The 9,355-nt window shown below is 51.0% G+C and overlaps 1 long non-coding RNA gene across 1 annotated transcript; it reads right to left on the reverse strand.

Annotated features, from left to right (window-relative positions):
* Positions 1–210: 210 nt before the first annotated feature.
* Positions 211–6,535, reverse strand: LOC142139535 (uncharacterized). The gene is made up of 2 exons (XR_012688230.1): positions 6,260–6,535; positions 211–2,529 (listed from the first exon to the last, which is right to left on the reverse strand). It is a non-coding gene; the product is annotated as an uncharacterized LOC142139535 (long non-coding RNA).
* Positions 6,536–9,355: the final 2,820 nt, after the last annotated feature.

The following is a 9,355-nucleotide window of genomic DNA, read 5'->3' on the forward strand; positions in this document are numbered from 1 at the left end:
ATCACTGATCGGGATCTGCAGCATCGCGGAGGAGAAGGTTAGTTAATTAGGTATTCATTTTATAGGAGAGGAACAGATAGAAGAGGGGACATTAACTGTGCCTGGGGGGTAGAAGGGAACATTAAAGGGCTCACTGTGTATGTTCCCACAAACTTCACATCAACCTTAAACTTTAAACATTGCATGCAAATAAAGACGCGTAGACCTGGATAAGTTATTAAAAAATGGCAGGAATTTTATTGTAAGGATTCTATATTAACTAAAACCTATGGTGGCGGAGAAAGAGCACTGCGTAACAGCTCACGAGCTGATAGCACAAGATCACTTAGTGGACTGGCGCAAACCGCCGTGAGTCCTCAAATCACGGGGAACAAATCCCTACATACTTAGCGCTGAGTTGACGTCAGAGTGACTGCCCCTTACAACTCACATTGCCCTCCCTCACCGAGCCGAACAGGGACCCTCCTCACCGAAGGACCAAAAGGAGTTACTGATGCTTCAAAGGGGGCAGTGACCTACGACCAACTACCCGTGCGCCCATTAATCAGCCGCTGAACGCAGTGCCTTCCTACCCCACTTTAAAATACCCCACTAAAATTGAGGGATGGGAGGGTGGGATCTCGTGCTGCAAGTGAACACAAGCAGGAAGTGCAGCCTGCTATATTCTATCAAGGTCCCTCCCAGGTGAGCAACCATTGGCTGGAACCCACCCCATGATAAACTACACCAGGTAATTACTCAGCTTGTTACAAACCCTGTCGCCCTTTAAGTGCGTTCGTCCTAGAAGCCTCACTTGTCATAAAGGGCTCACTGTGTATGTTCCCACAAACTTCACATCAACCTTAAACTTTAAACATTGCATGCAAATAAAGACGCGTAGACCTGGATAAGTTATTAAAAAATGGCAGGAATTTTATTGTAAGGATTCTATATTAACTAAAACCTATGGTGGCGGAGAAAGAGCACTGCGTAACAGCTCACGAGCTGATAGCACAAGATCACTTAGTGGACTGGCGCAAACCGCCGTGAGTCCTCAAATCACGGGGAACAAATCCCTACATACTTAGCGCTGAGTTGACGTCAGAGTGACTGCCCCTTACAACTCACATTGCCCTCCCTCACCGAGCCGAACAGGGACCCTCCTCACCGAAGGACCAAAAGGAGTTACTGATGCTTCAAAGGGGGCAGTGACCTACGACCAACTACCCGTGCGCCCATTAATCAGCCGCTGAACGCAGTGCCTTCCTACCCCACTTTAAAATACCCCACTAAAATTGAGGGATGGGAGGGTGGGATCTCGTGCTGCAAGTGAACACAAGCAGGAAGTGCAGCCTGCTATATTCTATCAAGGTCCCTCCCAGGTGAGCAACCATTGGCTGGAACCCACCCCATGATAAACTACACCAGGTAATTACTCAGCTTGTTACAAACCCTGTCGCCCTTTAAGTGCGTTCGTCCTAGAAGCCTCACTTGTCATAAAGGGCTCACTGTGTATGTTCCCACAAACTTCACATCAACCTTAAACTTTAAACATTGCATGCAAATAAAGACGCGTAGACCTGGATAAGTTATTAAAAAATGGCAGGAATTTTATTGTAAGGATTCTATATTAACTAAAACCTATGGTGGCGGAGAAAGAGCACTGCGTAACAGCTCACGAGCTGATAGCACAAGATCACTTAGTGGACTGGCGCAAACCGCCGTGAGTCCTCAAATCACGGGGAACAAATCCCTACATACTTAGCGCTGAGTTGACGTCAGAGTGACTGCCCCTTACAACTCACACTGCCCTCCCTCACCGAGCCGAACAGGGACCCTCCTCACCGAAGGACCAAAAGGAGTTACTGATGCTTCAAAGGGGGCAGTGACCTACGACCAACTACCCGTGCGCCCATTAATCAGCCGCTGAACGCAGTGCCTTCCTACCCCGCTGCGCCCTACAGACGCCGCAGCCCGCCACCAACTAACCGAAACACGCCGCCACTCCCCCGCAGATCCTATCTATGAAGAGCTTCATACCCTCTTCGTTAAGGTGAACGCCGTCCCGTCTAAAAAGGTGTGGTGACTCCACCCCCAACCCCGGATGGTCAATGACTATACCTCCCAAGGACCGAACTACCTTCCGGATGGCGCTATTTAACTTCCTAACCATAACCGTCATTTTCTTCAAGGGAATGGGCGTTCTCCATGCTAATCGGGGAATTAAAGCCGACCAACCAATAATGATATCAGGCCACGCCTCGTGTATTCGTCGCAGATCCTCCCGAATTACAATGATGAGATCTAAGGACTTTCCTTTTCCCAAATCATTACCTCCTGCGTGTACTACCAGTACGTCTGGTGGGCCTTGCTGTCTAATGAGCCTTGTCAACCACGGAATAATATCCGACCAGCCTAAACCTCTTTTCCCCCACCATCTTATAACCGTACCGCCATGATTCGGAATAACCTTAGACCCAGGGTGGCCAGCGGCCCAAAATATAAATGAATGACCGATGATCCACACCACCTTAGCTGGAACACCATCACCTGAAATCAGAAAAACCGTGTTAACAACCATACCTTGGAGTTGGGAAGACAGCCAGGTTTGGTATAGGAAGGTATAATAAGAATAGTACGCGGAAAATTCGATCACATGGGGGGGGGGGGGGGGGAGGACACACATATGGGGGGCAGACCACCCAGGCGAAGGTAAACAACACCCGGAAAAACCCCGGCAGCACACCACTAATCAGGACTTACGCCCAGGGAAACCCGGGTGAAAATCCCTTCGCGCCCCCACTTTAAAGCGGCGAGCGGAAAAGCCCAGGGTAGCCCACCAAATGGAGGGAGAAGATGGGATGGGTAGGGGAAATGGGATGGGACGGTTGGAGACTCAGGAGAGAAGTAGAGGTAGAAAAGAAAAAACTGTAAAAAACCAAAATTGATTAAACATTACAACATCAGTCAACAACCTTGTCAATTCTAACATATGACTTAAAAGCCGCAGATTTCCATCGCCCCAGTGCTTTTATAGCTTCGCTAGAAGAACCTGCCAAGGCAGCGGATGTAGCTGCACCGATCCTAAATGAGTGTGTCCCGTATAATGTACTGTTTAGATTAATAGACTGCAAGGTACGTTTTAAAATGGTCGCGAATTGATATTTTGTCAACGGTATACCATTAGCGTGACACAGAAACAAGTTAGCATGAGGTCTTTTACTCATAAACAATGATGCTAACCTGACCGGGCAAATAAGACATGGCTGCTGAGAGGTTAACTGGACCCATGATCCCCTGCCACTTTGGTCAGTCTTTGATTTAACTATTTTGCAGGCTAAGATCCCTTCGCCCAGACTGACATGCTCAACTCTCAAACCTGACTCCTGATGTCCCCTGGACCTGGCTACCAACTCTGAGATGCGAAAGGCTCCAAAATAAGCCATGGAAAAGGCCAAACTAAATAAAAGTTTCTCGTAACTATCTAAGGTAACCGACCCCACATTCCCTATCAGATCTTCCAAAATGTTAGAGGTAATCGGTAAACGGGTATCGGCATGAGAGGGACGGACTCTCCCCCATCCCTTCAGAGCCTTATTAATCAAAAATCCTTTTGTGACGTCAGGGTAACCGTGCAGCTTGGCCATAAATGATATCCCGGCCAGGGTGGATGCCATAGTAGTCCTTGAATCTCCCTCCGAGTACCTATCCCACATAAAGGCTAGCATGGCATCTTGCTGACCTGCCTCTGATTGGTCCTTTTGTCTTCTGAAAAGCAACCACCGTCTCCACGCCGACTGATAAGTTTTCAGGGTGGAGGGAGCTATTGCTTGTTCCGCGAGCCCTCTTATGCCGGCTTGATGATCTGCCAAACACAAGGAGGACACGGGGTACCAACATCGTCCGCTTGAGGAGCCAGGTTGCGAAACCTGCTCCAATGGAAACGAGATAACGCGTCAGCTAGGCAATTCTGTACCCCCGGGACATGTTCAGCCCTAAACGAGATGTCATACTGTAGACAGCGCAGAACTAGGTGACGCAGCAGCGAAATTGCATGTTGGGCCGAAGCGCTCTGCTTATTGATGGACTGGACCACCCCCATATTGTCACACCAAAAGACTATGTGCTTACCCCGCAAAGCGGGAGCCCACAGTTCGATTGCTACCACAATCGGGAACAGTTCGAGAACCAACAAGTTCTTAGTGATACCGTCCCTATGCCACTCCTCGGGCCATTCCTCCGCACACCAATGACCATCGAGATAAGCCCCAAAGCCGGAAGCCCCTGCAGCGTCCGTGAACAAATTGATTTCAGAGTTCGTTACCGGAGGTGACGGCCAGATACGCTTGCCATTGAAACCCCTAAGGAAAATGAGCCATATCTGCAGATCCTCCCTAACCACTTTGGATAGACTTATGATTGCGTGTGGCCTACTCCTACCTGCTGTGGCTCTTTGCAGCTTCCTACAGAAAACCCTCCCCATGGGGATCACCCGGCAAGCAAAGTTGAACCGCCCCAACAAGGACTGTATCTGCCTCAGGGGACTAGCGTTTGCCTCCAACACTTCCGCAATGGCCTCGTACATCTTAGTAACCTTATCCTCTGGGAGCCTACAGAACCCTGCCTTCGTGTCGATCTCGATCCCGAGGAATGATAGGCACGTAGTAGGGCCCTCTGTCTTGTCTGCTGCGATGGGAACGCCTAGCACCCTAAACAACGCCTCCGTGGAAAAAAGGGTATCACGACAACTCGTGGAGTCAGGAGGCCCAATCACCAAGAAGTCATCCAAATAGTGCGCAATCCACCGACACCCCGTCCCCGCCTGAATGCACCAGTGCAAGAAACTGCTGAATTTCTCGAATAGTGCACATGAAATCGAACAACCCATGGGAAGACAGCGATCGATATAGTATCCACCACGATGCCGAAAACCCATGAATTGATACGACTCGGGGTGAAGGGGTAACAATCTAAAGGCCGATTCGATATCCACTTTGGCCAGCAATGAGCCCCTGCCGCATTCCTGCACCAGGGCTAGAGCCGATTCAAATGACTGGTAACTGACTGAACTGAGATTAACGTCAATTGCATCGTTAACCGACTGACCAGCGGGATAAGACAGGTGCTGGATCAGTCTGAACTTTCCCTCTGTTTTCTTGGGAACTACGCCTACCGGGGACAAAATGAGGTTGGGAATAGGAGGGAGTCGGAACGGGCCGATCATGCGCCCCAAACCAACCTCCTTGCCTATTTTCTCGTCTAGCACCTCCGGGAAAGCGAGCGCAGATTTTAGATTTACCGGAGCTGCTGTGGAAATGCTACCCTGAACCGGAAGTTTGAAGCCAAAATGGAAGCCGTCGTGGAGTAGGGCCGCGGTCTCCCTATCATCAAACCACGACAGCCACTTGTCCAGCTCGGTCAGATCAATTGGCGATGGCCCCTTGACTCGGCAGAGTCGAACCAGCGCCTCTTCCCCTTCCTCCACTTCCCCGAGCCTTGGCACAATCGGTGGCTGGATGATGGCCGCCGCAGGCTGTACAAGTGTGCCTGAATCTGCAGAGTGAACCTCTTTGACAGGCCCCTGCATTAAAATCATAACACCTTCCTTTCGGGGGGAGGGCGTTTTGCGCCCTCCCCGGCCCTTGAAACCGTCTACCTGCGCTACCCTCTGCAGTCTGATTGCTAGGCCTCATTAGCTCCAACCATGTGTCAATGTCCTTATATCCTAGCGGGAGCTTCTCTCGCCCGCTCATCCGCTTCCTGAAAAGCTCGTCATATGCTCTCCAGATTACCGGGCCGTCCTTTATGAACATCCCGCTAATCAGGTGCATATATCTCCACACCTCCGCTTGCTCGCTGGGCCTGGACTCTAGATATATTGTGGCAAAAATGGAAAATGCATTCGCCCATCTAGAGAAGGATCTGTACTTCTCCTCCCCCATGCCCGATTTTTCGCAGGCTGCTGCCAGCGCCTTCTTATCCTCCCCGGTTAACGAGTACATATCCACGTACTTGCCCCTTCTGATTCTATCCCGCACACTGGGCCTAATACCGTGAGTGATCTCAAGGGATTCTACCTGCCCCAACTCGCTACGGACCGCTGGTAGATCTGTGTCTCCTGACTGGGGTGCGTGCTTACTCCGCTTACCTAGCAATTCAGTCTCCAACAACTTAATTAGTTTCCTGGGTCTATCACCCGAGCCAGAGGACTCACTATCTGTGGAGAGGACGGGTGAATCCAACAAGTGTGACTTATGTATAGTAGCGGAACTGGACTCACCAGCAGGAGCAGGATTCCCATCACCGACAGACGTCTGCCCTAGCGACACAGCTGTGGCCTGTCCTCCTGACGTGTCCTGGATCTCTTCCTCCCTCCGTTCTGCCGTCGTCCGATCCTGAGCCTCAGCACACGGACGATCGCGACTGCCGACCCTCGTCTCCGGATGCATAACAGTAGGCTCTGAAACGGAAAGGGGGACAGTCATCTGATGTCTGGGTAAATAGTCCAAGCGCCGCCGCGCCGTGTTACTATCCCTATCTACGGTAGAGAGGTTAGGGGCTGACATACGGGCCGCACTGGGGGACGCTGAAAATGACTCCCGCCTCCGCTGTAAGCGGCTATCCCCAAGGAGGGGAGAAGGCCCTGAACCGAAGCTACCGCCGCTGGAATGGTGATAATCGACTACGACATTGTCGGACCTACCCCCCTGACCCCCGTAATAAGGCCCCCCCGCCCCGTACCCCGGGGAAGAGGCCCAATGAGACGTGTATAGGCGAGACGCCGGAGGGGACATACGCTGGCGTTGAAAATAGGGCCACACCGGCGCCTGGGTGTTGTCTCCAAAATCTCTTGTGTGTCTGGCGGGACGTGTGCCCCCCCCTAGTTGGTAACGGTGGTCCCCGTGGGGTGGGGTACGGGCCTGGGACATGTTCGGACCCTGCTGATCCCTACCTGGATTAGACCCCCATGCAGATGCCCCACTACTATGGGGGAGAAATGGGCTGGGAGGGAAGGACAATTGATGGGGGGCAGGAGGGTTGTGCTCCTGATACCTAGCCCTAATAGCTGGTTCAGGGGGGGTGATGGGGCATAGGGTGTCTAGGGCCTGGCCCCTGCTCCTGACAGGACTGGGGGCATATCCGCCTGCCGGGGGGGGGGGGGGTGCCTGTCTGCCACTGCTGGGGCTGACCGCTGCTGTCACTGAAGGGCCGCTGGCTGACCCTGCAGCCAGCCATGCCGGGGAGTCTGTGTGGCGGGACCCGGCCGGGCGCGATGGGGCGCGCGTTCTGCGCATGCGCGAACCGGCCGGGAGAAGAGAGGGGGTGGCGCGGCCGCGCCGTGCGGCTGTAGCAACGGGAGGATGACCTGCACGGGGGGCCAGAAGCGGGGCACCGCTAGAGGTGATGGCTGGAGGGAAGGAGGCTGATGGAAGAGAGGAGGAAGAGGGGGCAAGATGGCGGCGGGAGCGAGGGGGGGATGGGGACCTGAGGCGCGCTGGGCGTGGGGCATTTCTCCTGGGACGGGGCATGTTGGCGGAACAGAGGAGGACAGCGGGGTGAGCTGGAAAAGCGGGGAGGGGAGGGAGAGGAATAAGAGGAGAAAAAAGAAAGATTTGGGAGAAAGGAAAAGGCAGAAAAAGAGGGTGGAAACAAGGAGAGGGAAGAGCAATAAATAGAGGAGAGAGAAATATAAAGTGAAAGAAGAGGGCAGATAGGAATAAAGTTTAAAAGACAATGAATAAATCCACAAGTGGTACTTATCCGTTTCTCTTGCTGCTGGGTCTCCTACAGGAATCTCGTGCTGCAAGTGAACACAAGCAGGAAGTGCAGCCTGCTATATTCTATCAAGGTCCCTCCCAGGTGAGCAACCATTGGCTGGAACCCACCCCATGATAAACTACACCAGGTAATTACTCAGCTTGTTACAAACCCTGTCGCCCTTTAAGTGCGTTCGTCATAGAAGCCTCACTTGTCATAGCTGTGGGGGGAACATTAACTGTGTGATTGGGGGGGAGAGAGGGAAACTGTGGAGGGACATGTTCACTGTGAATGCGGGAAGGAGAGGGAAATATTTAATTTGGGGGGAAGGGAACATTTACTTTGATGAGGGAGTGGGGGGAATGTCCTGTGATGAGGGATATGGCGAAGAGGGAGGGGGGCACATGTATGGGGAGGGGGGGCTGCCAGATTAATTAGTACTGGGCCCCATAGTTTCTGATTGCAGTCCTGTAAACATAACATAGATATTCAAAATATTTATAATGTCATCTGTGATGATCAGGAGGATCATTCTGAAGGCATGCAGACATCCAAACAGGAACAATATTAGAAGAAAGGGCTTTGCACTTGGGAAAGAAATCTCACAAGTGATATTGATTGCTAATGGACCTTTTTCTTTGTTCCAATCTTATTTACCATTTGGAGATAAAAGCTGACTCTAAGCACTTTGCACGATTCAGGCCCCCTTTATCAGAAATCTAAAGACCACTCAATTTAAGAAGAGTAGCAAACTGCTCCCCCGGGAAGGATAGAGTAATATTTTACTTAACCCACTTAAGGGAGAGAGAAGAGGCACAGAAACAGATACCAATGAGAGAGCACATGCAAATGCTTTTGGGTAGGAGAAAAAAACGCAGTATACTCTTTCCAATGTGTCATATAATATTAACAGGCGTTATATTATTTATACATTATTTTATTTTTAAATTGAATTGAAGACCTTCACAAGAATGCTCCTATGTATATTTACTTTATATATATTACGTTGTGTTGTTTTATCTATTGTTAGTCTTTAGTTTCTGGTACGTTGTAGGAAGATAGTACATTTTACCAATGGGATTAGTAGATACTGCCACTTATGCAATTGGCCCAACATCACAAAATCTATCGCCCCAAAGACTACTTTGAAGGCCAATATTATTAGAACAGACAGCGTGTAGGGAGGAGGCTAGCTGCGGTGCTCTGCTCAGAAAATATTCTTTATTTATGAGGCGCCACAAAGGGTTCACAGCGCCGTACATAGTGCATGGGACAACAGTAAAGGGTAACAGTGCAGGGTAACTGCACATGGCAACAGGGGCTGGCTGGGCTGGGGGGGCAGGGAGGCATCTGCCCCCCCCCCTCCCCCCCCCGGGCCAGTGCCACAGTGGGCTACCTTGGGCTGGGTCACTGGGCCACCTGCATTTCTATTTCCTTTAAAATGTTCCTAAAAGGCTGCAGAGTTGAGTCTTGCCCCCCGGCCTAAAATTTGCCAGCCCCCCCTGCATTGCATACAGGCAGTACAAAGACAAGGTACAATAAGTACAGAAAGTACAAATATTCTGCTGAAGCACAAACATTTACACTCAGCAGAGAGCTGGTGCATTGGCACAGAGAT

The sequence above is a fragment of the Mixophyes fleayi genome, chromosome 2, assembly GCF_038048845.1.
Source record: "Mixophyes fleayi isolate aMixFle1 chromosome 2, aMixFle1.hap1, whole genome shotgun sequence".
Taxonomy (NCBI): Eukaryota; Metazoa; Chordata; class Amphibia; order Anura; family Limnodynastidae; genus Mixophyes; species Mixophyes fleayi.